Raw genomic sequence first — 13,770 nt, forward strand, 5'->3', positions numbered from 1 at the left:
TTTTTGATTATGTGGGCTCCTACGTGCTGATTTTTGTTTTTTGCAGGAAGTCCACTTACGGGATGTCCGGGATAAGGGTGTTTTTACGCAAGAGTGGGGTAGGGGGCCTGCGGTCTGGAGTGTTGGGGGTTCACTCTACTGGGGTTGGGATTCTGTTTGGAACTAGGGACATGACAGTGGACAATGTTGTGGTCATTTCTCAGGGGAGGGTTTTGGGGCCGATGTGTCGTGGGGTCAGTGAAGCTCAGGGTCATTGTGGTGTACGGGCCACAGACTCCTGTTGAGAGGCAGGAGGTTTTTGGACTGATTGGACCGCACCTCGCGACAAACAGACAGGTCATTGTTGGGGGTGATTTTAATGTTGAGTTGGGGAGTGGGGATCGAGCATGGCTGGGGGCGGCACATATCACGATTGTTTGAGGGACATGGTTTGGTGGATGGGGGCAAGGCAGTTCAGCCAACGGTGGTCGGCCCACATGGTATAATTCATGTGGGGTAGCTAAGCGTCTGGACTATGTGTTTTTTTCGAGGTCTCTCAGTTTGTTGGCAGGCAAGGTTCCCCGTCTGTTTCACTGATCACCATGGGCTCCTGTTCCGGGTAGGCTCGTCTCTGCCTCCTTTTGGGCCAGGTTACTGGCGCCTTAACGTCAGTGTATTGGAGGAGGCTACTTTTAGAGGCCAATTCTTGCAGTTTTTTAGGGGTCTTTTGGGTCTCAGACCTATGTGCTCTGGGGTTTCTGACTGGTGGGAATCAGCAAAGGAGCGCATTAGGCACTTTTGTTTGACGTACTGTAAGGCCAGGAAGGGGAGGGCGAGGAAGCGAGTGTCTCTTTTGCAGCGACGCCTCGAGGTGGAATATGCCAGGGGTAACAGCGGGGTGGGGTGGACCTGCGGGTCTGTGACACCCTGAAGTCTCGGCTCAGGGTTTTTTATGAGCGAGATGCTCGCGCATACCTGGTGCGTCGCGGAGACGGCTGCATGAACAGTCAGAGGCGTGCTCTGCGGCTTTTTTCAGCTCGATTCGTGCAGATAGAGAGAGACAGGTTCTGACCGCAGTCAGGGATGCCCAGGGACGGCTCACTGCTGACGTGTGTGACATGGTGGGTGTTTCTACCGACTACTATCGGGATTTTTTTGGGGGGAGGGCGGTTGACGAGGACGGGGCTGAGGGGTTTCTGGGCCTGCTTACTCGGCGGGTGCCACCCGACATAGCACGTGCTATGGAGGCCCCGCTCTCGCTCACTGAACTCGGGGCTGTGCTCCGTCGGATGAGAGAAAGGTCGTCCCCGGTATTGATGGGCTTCCGGTGGAATTTTACATGGTTTTCTGGGAGGTGCTAGGGCCGACAGTGTTGGAGGTTTTTAATGAGGTGCTGCATAGTGGATGGGGGAATCTTTGGCCACTGGGGTTGTCTCCCTCTTATACAAGAAGGGGACCGGGCGATCTGGGGAACTGGCGTCCACTGACTATGCTGTGTGTGGACTACAAGCTTTTGGCGAAAGTCCTTGCGGACAGACTTGGCACGGCGCTACCGCACGTGATCCATGTGGACCAGACGTGTGGGGTGAAGGGGCGCTCGGTGAGGTGGAACCTTCAGCTGGTCCGAGACGCAATTGCTTGGTCTGAGGACCGTACTTGCCACTAATGGCTGTGGCCCTCGATCAGCAAAAGGCGTTTGACAGGGTTCACCGGGGCTTTTTGTTCAGGGGGTTGGAAAGGATGGGTTTCGGCCGCGTTTTTGTGGGGTGGTTGCGGACTTTGTACGCAAATGTGAGGAGCATGGTGACGGTGAATGGTCACCTGGGGAGGGTTTTTGGGGTGCACTCTGGGGTGCGGCAGGGGTGCCCGCTCTCTCCTTTGCTGTACGTTTTGTATATTGAACCTCTTGGAGAGGCCATCCGCGTGGATCAGGGGATCAGAGGGTTTTTGGTGCCAGGCAGTGGGGGCACACGGGTGAAGCTGTCCAGTACGCGGACGACATGACGTTGCTGCTGGACAGTGATGGATGTCTGGTCAGGGCTTTGCGGGTCATACAGGATTTTGGGCGGGCTGCAGGGGCGAGCCTGAACCTTGCAAAGTCCTCGGTTAAGTTTTTTGGACGGTGGAAGGGGCGCGGACGTACCGGGGGGCTTGGCGCACTGCCGTGGCCCGCTGAAGGTCTTGGGAGTTCATTTCGAGACAGCCAACAGTGCTGCCTCGAACTGGACTGACCGCTTTGCCAAGGTTCAGAGGAAGCTGTCATTGTGGAGGGGCAGATTCCTGACTTTTTTCGGGAAAGTGGGCTGAAGGTAGATGTGCTACCGTCCCTTTTGTACCTGGCGTATGTCTACCCCTTCCAGTGTGCATGAGGAGGTCGCTGATGCGTATGGTCTTTGGTTTCATGTGGGGAGGGCGATACGAGTACGTATCAAGGGCCCGCATGATGGTTGGGATAGACGGAGGGGGAGGGATGTCCCACATTTGCCACTGAAGCTGGACTGTATGTTCGTGTCCTTCTTGTGCGCTCAGCTGTCTGGCCAGTATTGCACCCTTCGGGCTACTTTCTGCGGCTGTTTTTTGCCTACCAGGCAAGACAGCTCATGGTGTGGGACAACCTGGCACCACGGGTGGAGCAGCAGCCTTGGCATTACCGCCATGCTGCACGGCTGAGAGCCCATCCGGAGGCGTCCGTAGGAGCAGTGAGGGTCGATCATAGGGCCCTGTACAACGAGGTCAGGGAAAGGGTGTCTGCACCACCGGTGATCGGGGTGCCGTCCAGCACTTGGAGAGAGATACAGCCGCGTGGCCTTGATAATGGGCTCAGGGACCTGAATTGGTTGTGCCTCCACAGGTGCTTGCCAGTGCGCAAGGTGATGCACAGGCACGGGCTGGCGGGATCTCCTGCCTGTCCAAGGGAGGGCTGTGGGGAGGAGGAGTCGGTTGCACATGTTATGTGGGACTGTCCCTTTGCGCAGGCGCTCTGGTCTTGGGTGGAGTTGAGGTTTGGGCGGGCAATGTCTTGGCCTGCCTTGTCATGGGAGCGCGTCGACAGAGGAGTGGGCACAGGAAGGGGGGTGTTCCTTGTCTTGCTGATTGTCAGCCTGGTCAAAAAGTACTTGTGGTGGGCAAGGCAGGAGCTTGTCAGAAACACAGGACTGTCAGTAGGCAAGGGGTGATGGGGAGGTTGGTGGCGGAGCTTCGGGGGAGGGTTGACAGCGACATATTGAGGTGGGGCAGCATGCAGCTCTGGAGAGGTGGAAAGGGGTTTGGGGTTGGTGGGATGGGGCTTGGTGTGTGTCACGGGGGAGGTTTTGATTATTGCAAACGACTGTAATTGCTTTGGTTTTATTTTTGTGCCAATGGGATGGTTTGTTGGACGATTGTTCTTAGCAACAGTGTTTTTTTCCGGCTGGGGCAGTTTTTTTGTTGTAGGTGGATTGTCTTCTGTGCAACGAGTGTCATGGTTTGTTCTTTGATGTGTTTGTGTATGTATTGTGTGCTTCTGTGATTCAGGCATTGTGTTTGTGTGAGTTCTGTTGATTGATTTCTTTATAAAAAAAAAAAAAAAAAAAATCTGTTCTTATCAGTTTAATATCTGATATGTCCTCCATGTGAGGACTACATATTAAACGCATTTTTAGCACTGGGAGCTGAACGAGGGGCTTGCTCCTTTCACTCCACGCATCGACTCGGCATTGCAGTGCCGCCGGGAACGGTGCACCCTTCTCTGGCCTTGTGGAAAAAGACACAGACATAAAAGAACAACCACTGCAGCACACACTGTGAGGTCAGAGAATGAACCCAAAGCGGTCAAACAAAGCCAGCAGCGTGAGGTGCTTGTGTGGCGTTTTCATGCTTATCCAAATCAGTTTGAAGAGAGAATGGTTTTAATCTGGCTGCGGACGGCAAAGGCCTTTATTCACTTTCCGAGGCCCGAGTCCCAACAAAGGGGAACGGTCAGAACACGGCCGGCCGCAGTAGGATTGGTCATCCGTCCGACTGGCCGCAATACGACTGGACGGAGCCTTTGGCAACACGGGGAGGTGAGGTGCACTGGGCGTGGCCCGGCATCTGCTACCCGTGACCAATGCAAGCGAGTCTCACCATGAGTGTGGTGCCTGTGACAACCAGGCTTTTGGGCTGCTTCTTCTGCAGAAAGCAGACTTACTCTGGTTTCTCTTCATAACGTACAAGTCTTTCGCCTTTTACTAAAGACTTCCGTGGAGAGTGACTCCAACGAGTTTATCCTATTTTGGCAGGCTTTGCCGTCTGGCAGAGCCATATCTGTTTGTTGAAAGCAAAGGAGCTGTGCTTGACAGATTTTTGGGCGGTGCTGAGTGGAGCTTGTGTGTGAGGTCACCAGGCAGAAGCCACTAGCGCAGCCCGGTGAAAACAGTGCACCAGCACAAGTGAGAACTGCGCCAGGGGGCTGGGCCCGTTCAGCAAACGGTCATGGGTCATCGCTTCTCGCCTTTTGGCTAAGATCAAGTGTAGTATCTGTTCTTATCAGTTTAATATCTGATATGTCCTCCATGTGAGGACTACATATTAAACGCATTTTTAGCACTGGGAGCTGAACGAGGGGCTTGCTCCTTTCACTCCACGCATCGACCCGGCATTGCAGTGCCGCCGGAAACGGTGCACCCTTCTCTGGCCTTTTGGAATGAAAAGACACAAACATAAAAGGACAACCACTGCAGCACACACTGTGAGGTCAGAGAATGAACCCAAAGCGGTCAAACAAAGCCAGCAGCGTGAGGTGCTTGTGTGGCGTTTTCATGCTTATCCAAATCAGTTTGAAGAGAGAATGGTTTTAATCTGGCTGCGGACGGCAAAGGCCTTCATTCACACTTTCCGGGACTTACTCTGGTTTCTCTTCATAACGTACAAGTCTTTCGCCTTTTACAAAAGACTTCCGTGGAGAGTGACTCCAACGAGTTTATCCTATTTTTGGCAGGCTTTGCCGTCTGGCAGAGCCATATCTGTTTGTTGAAAGCAAAGGAGCTGTGCTTGACAGATTTTTGGGCGGTGCTGAGTGGAGCTTGTGTGTGAGGTCACCAGGCAGAAGCCACTAGCGCAGCCCGGTGAAAACAGTGCACCAGCACAAGTGAGAACTGCGCCAGGGGGCTGGGCCCGTTCAGCAAACGGTCATGGGTCATCGCTTCTCGGCCTTTTGGCTAAGATCAAGTGTAGTATCTGTTCTTATCAGTTTAATATCTGATATGTCCTCCATGTGAGGACTACATATTAAACGCATTTTTAGCACTGGGAGCTGAACGAGGGGCTTGCTCCTTTCACTCCACGCATCGACCCGGCATTGCAGTGCCGCCGGGAACGGTGCACCCTTCTCTGGCCTTGTGGAATGAAAAGACACAGACATAAAAGAACAACCACTGCAGCACACACTGTCAGGTCAGAGAATGAACCCAAAGCGGTCAAACAAAGCCAGCAGCGTGAGGTGCTTGTGTGGCGTTTTCATGCTTATCCAAATCAGTTTGAAGAGAGAATGGTTTTAATCTGGCTGCGGACGGCAAAGGCCTTTATTCACTTTCCGAGGCCCGAGTCCCAACAACCAGGGGAACGGTCAGAACACGGCCCCGCAGTAGGATTGGTCATCCGTCCGACTGGCCGCAATACGACTGGACGGAGCCTTTGGCAACACGGGGAGGTGAGGTGCACTGGGCGTGGCCCGGCATCTGCTACCCGTGACCAATGCAAGCGAGTCTCACCATGAGTGTGGTGCCTGTGACAACCAGGCTTTTGGGCTGCTTCTTCTGCAGAAAGGCAGACTTACTCTGGTTTCTCTTCATAACGTACAAGTCTTTCGCCTTTTACTAAAGACTTCCGTGGAGAGTGACTCCAACGAGTTTATCCTATTTTTGGCAGGCTTTGCCGTCTGGCAGAGCCATATCTGTTTGTTGAAAGCAAAGGAGCTGTGCTTGACAGATTTTTGGGCGGTGCTGAGTGGAGCTTGTGTGTGAGGTCACCAGGCAGAAGCCACTAGCGCAGCCCGGTGAAAACAGTGCACCAGCACAAGTGAGAACTGCGCCAGGGGGCTGGGCCCGTTCAGCAAACGGTCATGTTGTCATCGCTTCTCGGCTTTTGGCTAAGATCAAGTGTAGTATCTGTTCTTATCAGTTTAATATCTGATATGTCCTCCATGTGAGGACTACATATTAAACGCATTTTTAGCACTGGGAGCTGAACGAGGGGCTTGCTCCTTTCACTCCAGCATCGACCCGGCATTGCAGTGCCGCCGGGAACGGTGCACCTTCTCTGGCTTGTGGAATGAAAAGACACAGACATAAAAGGACAACCACTGCAGCAACACTGTGAGGTCAGAGAATGAACCCAAAGCGGTCAACAAGCAGCAGCGTGAGGTGCTTGTGTGGCTTTCATGCTTATCCAAATCAGTTTGAAGAGAGAATGGTTTAATCTGGCTGCGGACGGCAAAGGCCTCATTCACACTTTCCGGGACTTACTCTGGTTTCTCTTCATAACGTACAAGTCTTTCGCCTTTTACTAAAGACTTCCGTGGAGAGTGACTCCAACGAGTGTATTCTATTTTTGGCAGGCTTTGCCGTTCTGGCAGAGCCATATTGTTTGTTGGAAAGCAAGAGCTGTGCTTGACAGATTTTTGGGCGGTGCTGAGTGGAGCTTGGGTTGTGAGGTCACCAGGCAGAACCACTAGCGCAGCCCGGTGAAACAGTGCACCAGCACAAGTGAGAACTGCGCCAGGGGGCTGGGCCCGTCAGCAAACGGTCATGGGTCATCGCTTCTCGCCTTTTGGCTAAGATCAAGTGTAGTATCTGTTCTTATCAGTTTAATATCTGATATGTCCTCCATGTGAGGACTACATATTAAACGCATTTTTAGCACTGGAGCTGAACGACGGGCTGCTCCTTTCACTCCACGCATCCACCTGCGCATTGCAGTGCCGCCGGGAACGGTGCACCCTTCTCTGGCCTGTGGAATGAAAAGACACGACATAAAAGAAAACCACTGCAGCACACACTGTGAGATCAGAGAATGAACCCAAAGCGGTTCAACAAAGCCAGCAGCGTGAGGTGCTTGTGTGGCGTTTTCATGCTTATCCAAATCAGTTTGAAGAGAGAATGGTTTTAATCTGGCTGCGGACGGCAAAGGCCTTCATTCACTTTCCGAGGCCCGAGTCCCAACAACCAGGGGAACGGTCAGAACACGGCCGGCCGCAGTAGGATTGGTCATCCGTCCGACTGGCCGCAATACGACTGGACGGAGCCTTTGGCAACACGGGGAGGTGAGGTGCACTGGGCGTGGCCCGGCATCTGCTACCCGTGACAAATGCAAGCGAGTCTCACCATGAGTGTGGTGCCTGTGACAACCAGGCTTTTGGGCTGCTTCTTCTGCAGAAAGGCAGACTTACTCTGGTTTCTCTTCATAACGTACAAGTCTTTCGCCTTTTACTAAAGACTTCCGTGGAGAGTGACTCCAACGAGTTATTATTTTTGGCAGGCTTTGCCGTCTGGCAGAGCCATATCTGTTTGTTGAAAGCAAAGGAGCTGTGCTTGACAGATTTTTGGGCGGTGCTGAGTGGGAGCTTGTGTGTGAGGTCACCAGGCAGAAGCCACTAGCGCAGCCCGGTGAAACAGTGCACCAGCACAAGTGAGAACTGCGCCAGGGGGCTGGGCCCGTTCAGCAAACGGTCATGGGTCATCGCTTCTCGGCCTTTGGCTAAGATCAAGTGTAGTATCTGTTCTTATCAGTTTAATATCTGATATGTCCTCCATGTGAGGACTACATATTAAACGCATTTTTAGCACTGGGAGCTGAACCGAGGGGCTTGCTCCTTTCACTCCACGCATCGACCCGGCATTGCCAGTGCCGCCGGGAACGGTGCACCCTTCTCTGGCCTTGTGGAATGTAAAAGACACAGACATAAAAGAACAACCACTGCAGCACACACTGTGAGATCAGAGAATGAACCCAAAGCGGTCAAACAAAGCCAGCAGCGTGAGGTGCTGTGTGGCGTTTTCATGCTATCCAAATCAGTTTGAAGAGAGAATGGTTTTAATCTGGCTGCGGACGGCAAAGGCCTTTATTCACTTTCCGAGGCCCGAGTCCCAACAACCAGGGGAACGGTCAGAACACGGCGGCCGCAGTAGGATTGGTCATCCGTCCGACTGGCCGCAATACGACTGACGGAGCCTTTGGCAACACGGGGAGCGTGAGGTGCACTGGGCGTGGCCGGCCTCTCTACCCCGTGACAATGCAGCCGAGTTCCCATGAGTGTGGTGCCTGTGACAACCAGGCTTTGGGCTGCTTCTTCTGCAGAAGCAGACTTACTCTGGTTTCTCTTCATACGTACAAGTCTTTCGCCTTTTACTAAAGACTTCCGTGGAGAAGTGACTCCAACGAGTGTATTCTATTTTTGCAGGCTTTGCCGTCTGGCAGAGCCATATCTGTTTGTTGAAAGCAAAGGAGCTGTGCTTGACAGATTTTTGGGCGGTGCTGATGGGAGCTTGTGTGTGAGGTCACCAGGCAGAAGCCACTAGCGCAAGCCCGGTGAAACAGTGCACCAGCACAAGTGAGAACTGCGCCAGGGGGCTGGGCCCGTCAGCAACGGTCATGGGTCATCGCTTCTCGGCCTTTTGGCTAAGATCAAGTGTAGTATCTGTTCTTATCAGTTTAATATCTGATATGTCTCCATGTGAGCGGACTACATATTAAACGCATTTTAGCACTGGGAAGCTGAACCGAGGGGCTTGCTCCTTTCACTCCACGCATCGACCCGGCATTGCAGTGCCGCCGGGAACGGTGCACCCTTCTCTGGCTTGTGGGAATGAAAAGACACAGACATAAAAGGACAACCACTGCAGCACACACTGTGAGTCAGAGAATGAACCCAAAGCGGTCAAACAAAGCAGCAGCGTGAGGTGCTTGTGTGGCGTTTCTCATGCTTATCCAAATCAGTTTGAGAGAGAATGGTTTTAATCTGGCTGCGGACGGCAAAGGCCTTCATTCACCTTTCCGAGGCCCGAGTCCCAACAACCAGGGAACGGTCAGAACACGGCCGGCCGCAGTAGGATTGGTCATCCCGTCCGACTGGCCGCAATACGACTGGACGGAGCTTTGCAACACGGGGAGGTGAGGTGCACTGGGCGTGGCCCGGCATCTGCTACCCGTGACAAATGCAAGCGAGTCTCACCATGAGTGTGGTGCCTGTGACAACCAGGCTTTTGGGCTGCTTCTTCTGCAGAAAGGCAGACTTACTCTGGTTTCTCTTCATAACGTACAAGTCTTTCGCCTTTTACTAAAGACTTCCGTGGAGAGTGACTCCAACGAGTTTATTCCTATTTTTGGCAGGCTTTGCCGTCTGGCAGAGCCATATCTGTTTGTTGAAAGCAAAGGAGCTGTGCTTGACAGATTTTTGGGCGGTGCTGAGTGGAGCTTGTGTGTGAGGTCACCAGGCAGAAGCCACTAGCGCAGCCCGGTGAAAACAGTGCACCAGCACAAGTGAGAACTGCGCCAGGGGGCTGGGCCCGTTCAGCAAACGGTCATGGGTCATCGCTTCTCGGCCTTTTGGCTAAGATCAAGTGTAGTATCTGTTCTTATCAGTTTAATATCTGATATGTCCTCCATGTGAGGACTACATATTAAACGCATTTTTAGCACTGGAGCTGAACGAGGGGCTTGCTCCTTTCACTCCACGCATCGACCCGGCATTGCAGTGCCGCCGGAACGGTGCACCCTTCTCTGGCCTTGTGGAATGAAAGACACAGAACATAAAGGACAACCACTGCAGCACACACTGTGAGGTCAGAGAATGAACCAAAGCGGTCAAACAAAGCAGCAGCGTGAGGTGCTTGTTGGCGTTTTCATGCTTATCCAAATCAGTTGAAGAGAGAATGGTTTTAATCTGGCTGCGGACGGCAAAGGCCTTCATTCACACTTCCGAGGCCGAGTCCCAACAACCAGGGGAACGGTCAGAACACGCCGGGCCGCAGTAGGATTGGTCATCCGTCCGACTGGCCGCAATACGACTGACGGAGCCTTTGGCAACACGGGGAGGTGAGGTGCACTGGGCGTGGCCCGGCATCTGCTACCCGTGACAAATGCAAGCGAGTCTCACATTGAGTGTGGTGCCTGTGACAACCAGGCTTTTGGGCTGCTTCTTCTGCAGAAAGCAGACTTACTGCGTTTCTCTCATAACGTACAAGTCTTTCGCCTTTTTACTAAAGACTTCCGTGGGAGTGACTCCAACGAGTGTATTCTATTTGTTGGCAGGCTTTGCGTCTGGCAGAGCCCATATCTGTTGTTGAAAGCAAAGGAGCTGTGCTTGACAGATTTTTGGGCGGGCTGAGTGGAAGCTTGTGTGTGAGGTCACCAGGCAGAAGCCACTAGCGCAGCCCGGTGAAAACAGTTGCACCAGCCACAAGTGAGAACTGCGCCAGGGGGCTGGGCCCGTTCAGCAAACGGTCATGGGTCATCGCTTCTCGGCCTTTTGGCTAAGATCAAGTGTAGTATCTGTTCTTATCAGTTTTAATATCTGATATGTCCTCCATGTGAGGACTACATATTAAACGCATTTTTAGCACTGGGAGCTGAACGAGGGGCTTGCTCCTTTCACTCCACGCATCGACCCGGCATTGCAGTGCCGCCGGAACGGTGCACCCTTCTCTGGCCTTGTGGAATGAAAAGGACACAGACATAAAAGGACAACCACTGCAGCACACACTGTGAGTCAGAGAATGAACCCAAAGCGGTCAAACAAAGCCAGCAGCGTGAGGTGCTTGTGTGGCGTTTTCATGCTTATTCCAAATCAGTTTGAAGAGAGAATGGTTTTAATCTGGCTGCGGACGGCAAAGGCCTTATTCACTTTCCGAGGCCCGAGTCCCAACAACCAGGGGAACGGTCAGAACACGGCCGGCCGCAGTAGGATTGGTCATCCGTCCGACTGGCCGCAATACGACTGGACGGAGCCTTTGGCAACACGGGGAGGTGAGGTGCACTGGGCGTGGCCCGGCATCTGCTACCCGTGACCAATGCAAGCGAGTCTCACCATGAGTGTGGTGCCTGTGACAACCAGGCTTTTGGGCTGCTTCTTCTGCAGAAAGGCAGACTTACTCTGGTTTCTCTTCATAACGTACAAGTCTTTCGCCTTTTACTAAAGACTTCCGTGGAGAGTGACTCCAACGAGTTTATCCTATTTTTGGCAGGCTTTGCCGTCTGGCAGAGCCATATCTGTTTGTTGAAAGCAAAGGAGCTGTGCTTGACAGATTTTTGGGCGGTGCTGAGTGGAGCTTGTGTGTGAGGTCACCAGGCAGAAGCCACTAGCGCAGCCCGGTGAAAACAGTGCACCAGCACAAGTGAGAACTGCGCCAGGGGGCTGGGCCCGTTCAGCAAACGGTCATGGGTCATCGCTTTCTCGGCCTTTTGGCTAAGATCAAGTGTAGTATCTGTTCTTATCAGTTTAATATCTGATATGTCCTCCATGTGAGGACTACATATTAAACGGCATTTTTAGCACTGGGAGCTGAACGAGGGGCTTGCTCCTTTCACTCCACGCATCCACCCGGCATTGCAGTGCCGCCCGGGAAACGGTGCACCCTTCTCTGGCCTTGTGGAATGAAAAAGACACAACATAAAGGACAACCACTGCAGCACACACTGTGAGGTCAGAGAATGAACCCAAAGCGGTTCAAACAAAGCCAGCAGCGTGAGGTGCTTGTGTGCGTTTTCATGCTTATCCAAATCAGTTTGAAGAGAGAATGGTTTTAATCTGGCTGCGGACGGGCAAAGGCCTTCATTCACACTTTCCCGGGACTTACTCTGGTTTCTCTCATAACGTACAAGTCTTTCGCCTTTTTACTAAAGACTTCCGTGGAGAGTGACTCCAACGAGTGTATTCTATTTTTGCAGGCTTTGCCGTCTGGGCAGAAGCCATATCTGTTTGTTGAAAGCAAAGGAAGCTGTGCTTGACAGATTTTTGGGCGGTTGCTGAGTGGAGCTTGTGTGTGAGGTCACCAGGCAGAAGCCACTAGCGCAGCCCGGTGAAAACAGTGCACCAGCACAAGTGAGAACTGCGCCAGGGGGCTGGCCCGTTCAGCAAACGGTCATGGGGTCATCGCTTCTCGCCTTTTGGCTAAGATCAAGTGTTTTGTCGGAGTCTTACACCAGCTGCTGAGGCGTTTTCTACACACCGTGAGGATGGCCGCAGGGGCCACACCGGAGCAGCAGATCCCTAGGGTCGGGCTGAGGTATACCCTTCGTTTGCAAGTGGCGTCGTCTGGTGAGGATGCTTCGTCTCCGAGCATGGTTCTGCAGGAATGTCATCATGGATCATCTCCATCTGAAGGTGGACGAGGTGTTTGCCTTCAGTGGAATCAGCAGGACAAGGCATTTGATGTCACACTGAGAGGAGAGGAGTTTACCACCGAGCAGCGGAGCGATGCAGGAGCACGTCGTCGGCACGGCCTCTCACCTGTACAAAGTCTGGAACTTGGACCGGCCGAATTTTAGGAGTGATCACTGTACATATGTACAACCCCTTTGTCACTGACCTTCAGTTTCATCGTTCTGAGTCAGTACGGAGAGGTGGTGACGGCGGCACGGTTATGTTAAGGACCCTTTGGGATTTTGGACGGGAAGGCGGCAGTTTCAAGTGCTGTTGAAGGCTGACCTGGACGGGCCCAACGGACTCAAGCACCCGCCTGCTTTTTTTAGCCTGGGCGGGGACAGGGGTTATTTGTATTATGCACGGCAACCTGCTTTCTGCCGCCGCTGTCGGCAGTCGGGCCATGCGGAAACATCATGCGCCGGGGACCGTTGCCGTTTCTGTGGGCAAGGAGGGCACGAGGCGAAGGGACTGCAGTGCACCGAAGGCGTGTCATGGTTGCGGAGGCTTAGGGCATCTGTACCGGGACTGCCCGACCCGTGCGAGGACCTTCGCTGAGGTTGCCAGAGGTGGGGGACCGGAGGGCGCCTCGAAGCTTGCCGGCGTTTCCAGGGAGGGAGGGAGTGCTGCAGGCTATGGGGATATGTGGCTGTCCCTGTGGGAGATCACGGGGGAAGCCCACCGACCTCGGAGGGCCTCCGGGTGGTTTCCCCGGTGGCTACCCCTGCCCCAGTCCGCCCTGAGGTGAAACAAGGAGTGCGCAGAGGGTCACAGGCCTTTGATGCGGGGTCTCCTGCTGAACAGGGCCTGCAGAGCAAGAGATCACGGGGTGAGGAGACGGGTGAGACTGGTGGGTGTCTGTGGAGGGTTGTGAGGGCGGAGGTCCCGATCGTGCATTGACCGATGCAGCAGGGGCTGAGGCGGGTCGATCGCAAGTGGGGGACAGTGTGGAGGGGGAGGGGGAAGGGTTCGGCCGAGGGAACAGTCTGGGCCTGGCGTGGAGGACCCGCTCACGCCGGGTTTTGAATTGGAACTGGAACTACCCCGGACCTGCCGATGGTTCCTTCACCTTTAGGCAACGATGCATATGAGGGGCCCAACAGGCCGTCATCTTCACCGAATACTGTGCCCTTTTCCTGGGCCGAGCAGATGGACAGCTTAGACCTGTATGATGAGTAGGAGGGGCACTTTTTGCGTGGATTTTTTCTTTTTCATGTTCAATACGGTTTCTTTTAATGTACTGTCGCTGAATGTGAGGGCATGAGGGACCCTGTTACACGGAGGGTCGTTTTGATTATGTGGGCTCCCTACGTGCTGATTTTGTTTTTTGCAGGAAGTCCACTTACGGGATGTCCGGGATAAGGGTGTTTTACGCAAGAGTGGGGTAGGGGGCCTGCCGGTCTGGGAGTGTTGGG

General features: G+C 53.5%; 1 protein-coding gene and 20 non-coding genes across 21 annotated transcripts in view; 20 read left to right on the forward strand and 1 right to left on the reverse strand.

Moving 5' to 3' along the window:
- The window catches only part of LOC127533707 (NLR family CARD domain-containing protein 3-like), a 258,303-nt gene that overhangs the window by 101,385 nt on the left and 143,148 nt on the right, over positions 1-13,770 (reverse strand). The window lies entirely within an intron of this gene.
- Positions 3,519-3,705, forward strand: LOC127533855 (U2 spliceosomal RNA). Its single transcript, XR_007941732.1, has one exon. It is a non-coding gene; the product is annotated as a U2 spliceosomal RNA (small nuclear RNA).
- LOC127533798 (U5 spliceosomal RNA) lies at positions 4,144-4,258 on the forward strand. Its single transcript, XR_007941674.1, has one exon. It is a non-coding gene; the product is annotated as a U5 spliceosomal RNA (small nuclear RNA).
- LOC127533841 (U2 spliceosomal RNA) lies at positions 4,439-4,628 on the forward strand. Its single transcript, XR_007941718.1, has one exon. It is a non-coding gene; the product is annotated as a U2 spliceosomal RNA (small nuclear RNA).
- Positions 4,841-4,955, forward strand: LOC127533796 (U5 spliceosomal RNA). Its single transcript, XR_007941672.1, has one exon. It is a non-coding gene; the product is annotated as a U5 spliceosomal RNA (small nuclear RNA).
- LOC127533792 (U2 spliceosomal RNA) lies at positions 5,137-5,327 on the forward strand. Its single transcript, XR_007941669.1, has one exon. It is a non-coding gene; the product is annotated as a U2 spliceosomal RNA (small nuclear RNA).
- Positions 5,770-5,884, forward strand: LOC127533862 (U5 spliceosomal RNA). Its single transcript, XR_007941739.1, has one exon. It is a non-coding gene; the product is annotated as a U5 spliceosomal RNA (small nuclear RNA).
- On the forward strand, positions 6,067-6,255 carry LOC127533850 (U2 spliceosomal RNA). The gene has a single exon (XR_007941726.1). It is a non-coding gene; the product is annotated as a U2 spliceosomal RNA (small nuclear RNA).
- On the forward strand, positions 6,458-6,574 carry LOC127533794 (U5 spliceosomal RNA). The gene has a single exon (XR_007941670.1). It is a non-coding gene; the product is annotated as a U5 spliceosomal RNA (small nuclear RNA).
- On the forward strand, positions 6,751-6,939 carry LOC127533854 (U2 spliceosomal RNA). Its single transcript, XR_007941731.1, has one exon. It is a non-coding gene; the product is annotated as a U2 spliceosomal RNA (small nuclear RNA).
- On the forward strand, positions 7,381-7,492 carry LOC127533801 (U5 spliceosomal RNA). Its single transcript, XR_007941677.1, has one exon. It is a non-coding gene; the product is annotated as a U5 spliceosomal RNA (small nuclear RNA).
- Positions 7,674-7,865, forward strand: LOC127533843 (U2 spliceosomal RNA). Its single transcript, XR_007941720.1, has one exon. It is a non-coding gene; the product is annotated as a U2 spliceosomal RNA (small nuclear RNA).
- On the forward strand, positions 8,301-8,415 carry LOC127533809 (U5 spliceosomal RNA). The gene has a single exon (XR_007941685.1). It is a non-coding gene; the product is annotated as a U5 spliceosomal RNA (small nuclear RNA).
- LOC127533853 (U2 spliceosomal RNA) lies at positions 8,594-8,786 on the forward strand. The gene has a single exon (XR_007941730.1). It is a non-coding gene; the product is annotated as a U2 spliceosomal RNA (small nuclear RNA).
- Positions 9,228-9,343, forward strand: LOC127533861 (U5 spliceosomal RNA). Its single transcript, XR_007941737.1, has one exon. It is a non-coding gene; the product is annotated as a U5 spliceosomal RNA (small nuclear RNA).
- LOC127533840 (U2 spliceosomal RNA) lies at positions 9,525-9,713 on the forward strand. Its single transcript, XR_007941717.1, has one exon. It is a non-coding gene; the product is annotated as a U2 spliceosomal RNA (small nuclear RNA).
- On the forward strand, positions 10,150-10,261 carry LOC127533813 (U5 spliceosomal RNA). Its single transcript, XR_007941689.1, has one exon. It is a non-coding gene; the product is annotated as a U5 spliceosomal RNA (small nuclear RNA).
- Positions 10,447-10,637, forward strand: LOC127533849 (U2 spliceosomal RNA). Its single transcript, XR_007941725.1, has one exon. It is a non-coding gene; the product is annotated as a U2 spliceosomal RNA (small nuclear RNA).
- LOC127533863 (U5 spliceosomal RNA) lies at positions 11,082-11,196 on the forward strand. Its single transcript, XR_007941740.1, has one exon. It is a non-coding gene; the product is annotated as a U5 spliceosomal RNA (small nuclear RNA).
- Positions 11,378-11,572, forward strand: LOC127533852 (U2 spliceosomal RNA). The gene has a single exon (XR_007941729.1). It is a non-coding gene; the product is annotated as a U2 spliceosomal RNA (small nuclear RNA).
- On the forward strand, positions 11,786-11,897 carry LOC127533812 (U5 spliceosomal RNA). The gene has a single exon (XR_007941688.1). It is a non-coding gene; the product is annotated as a U5 spliceosomal RNA (small nuclear RNA).

This window comes from Acanthochromis polyacanthus, chromosome 4 (assembly GCF_021347895.1).
Source record: "Acanthochromis polyacanthus isolate Apoly-LR-REF ecotype Palm Island chromosome 4, KAUST_Apoly_ChrSc, whole genome shotgun sequence".
NCBI lineage: Eukaryota > Metazoa > Chordata > Actinopteri > Pomacentridae > Acanthochromis > Acanthochromis polyacanthus.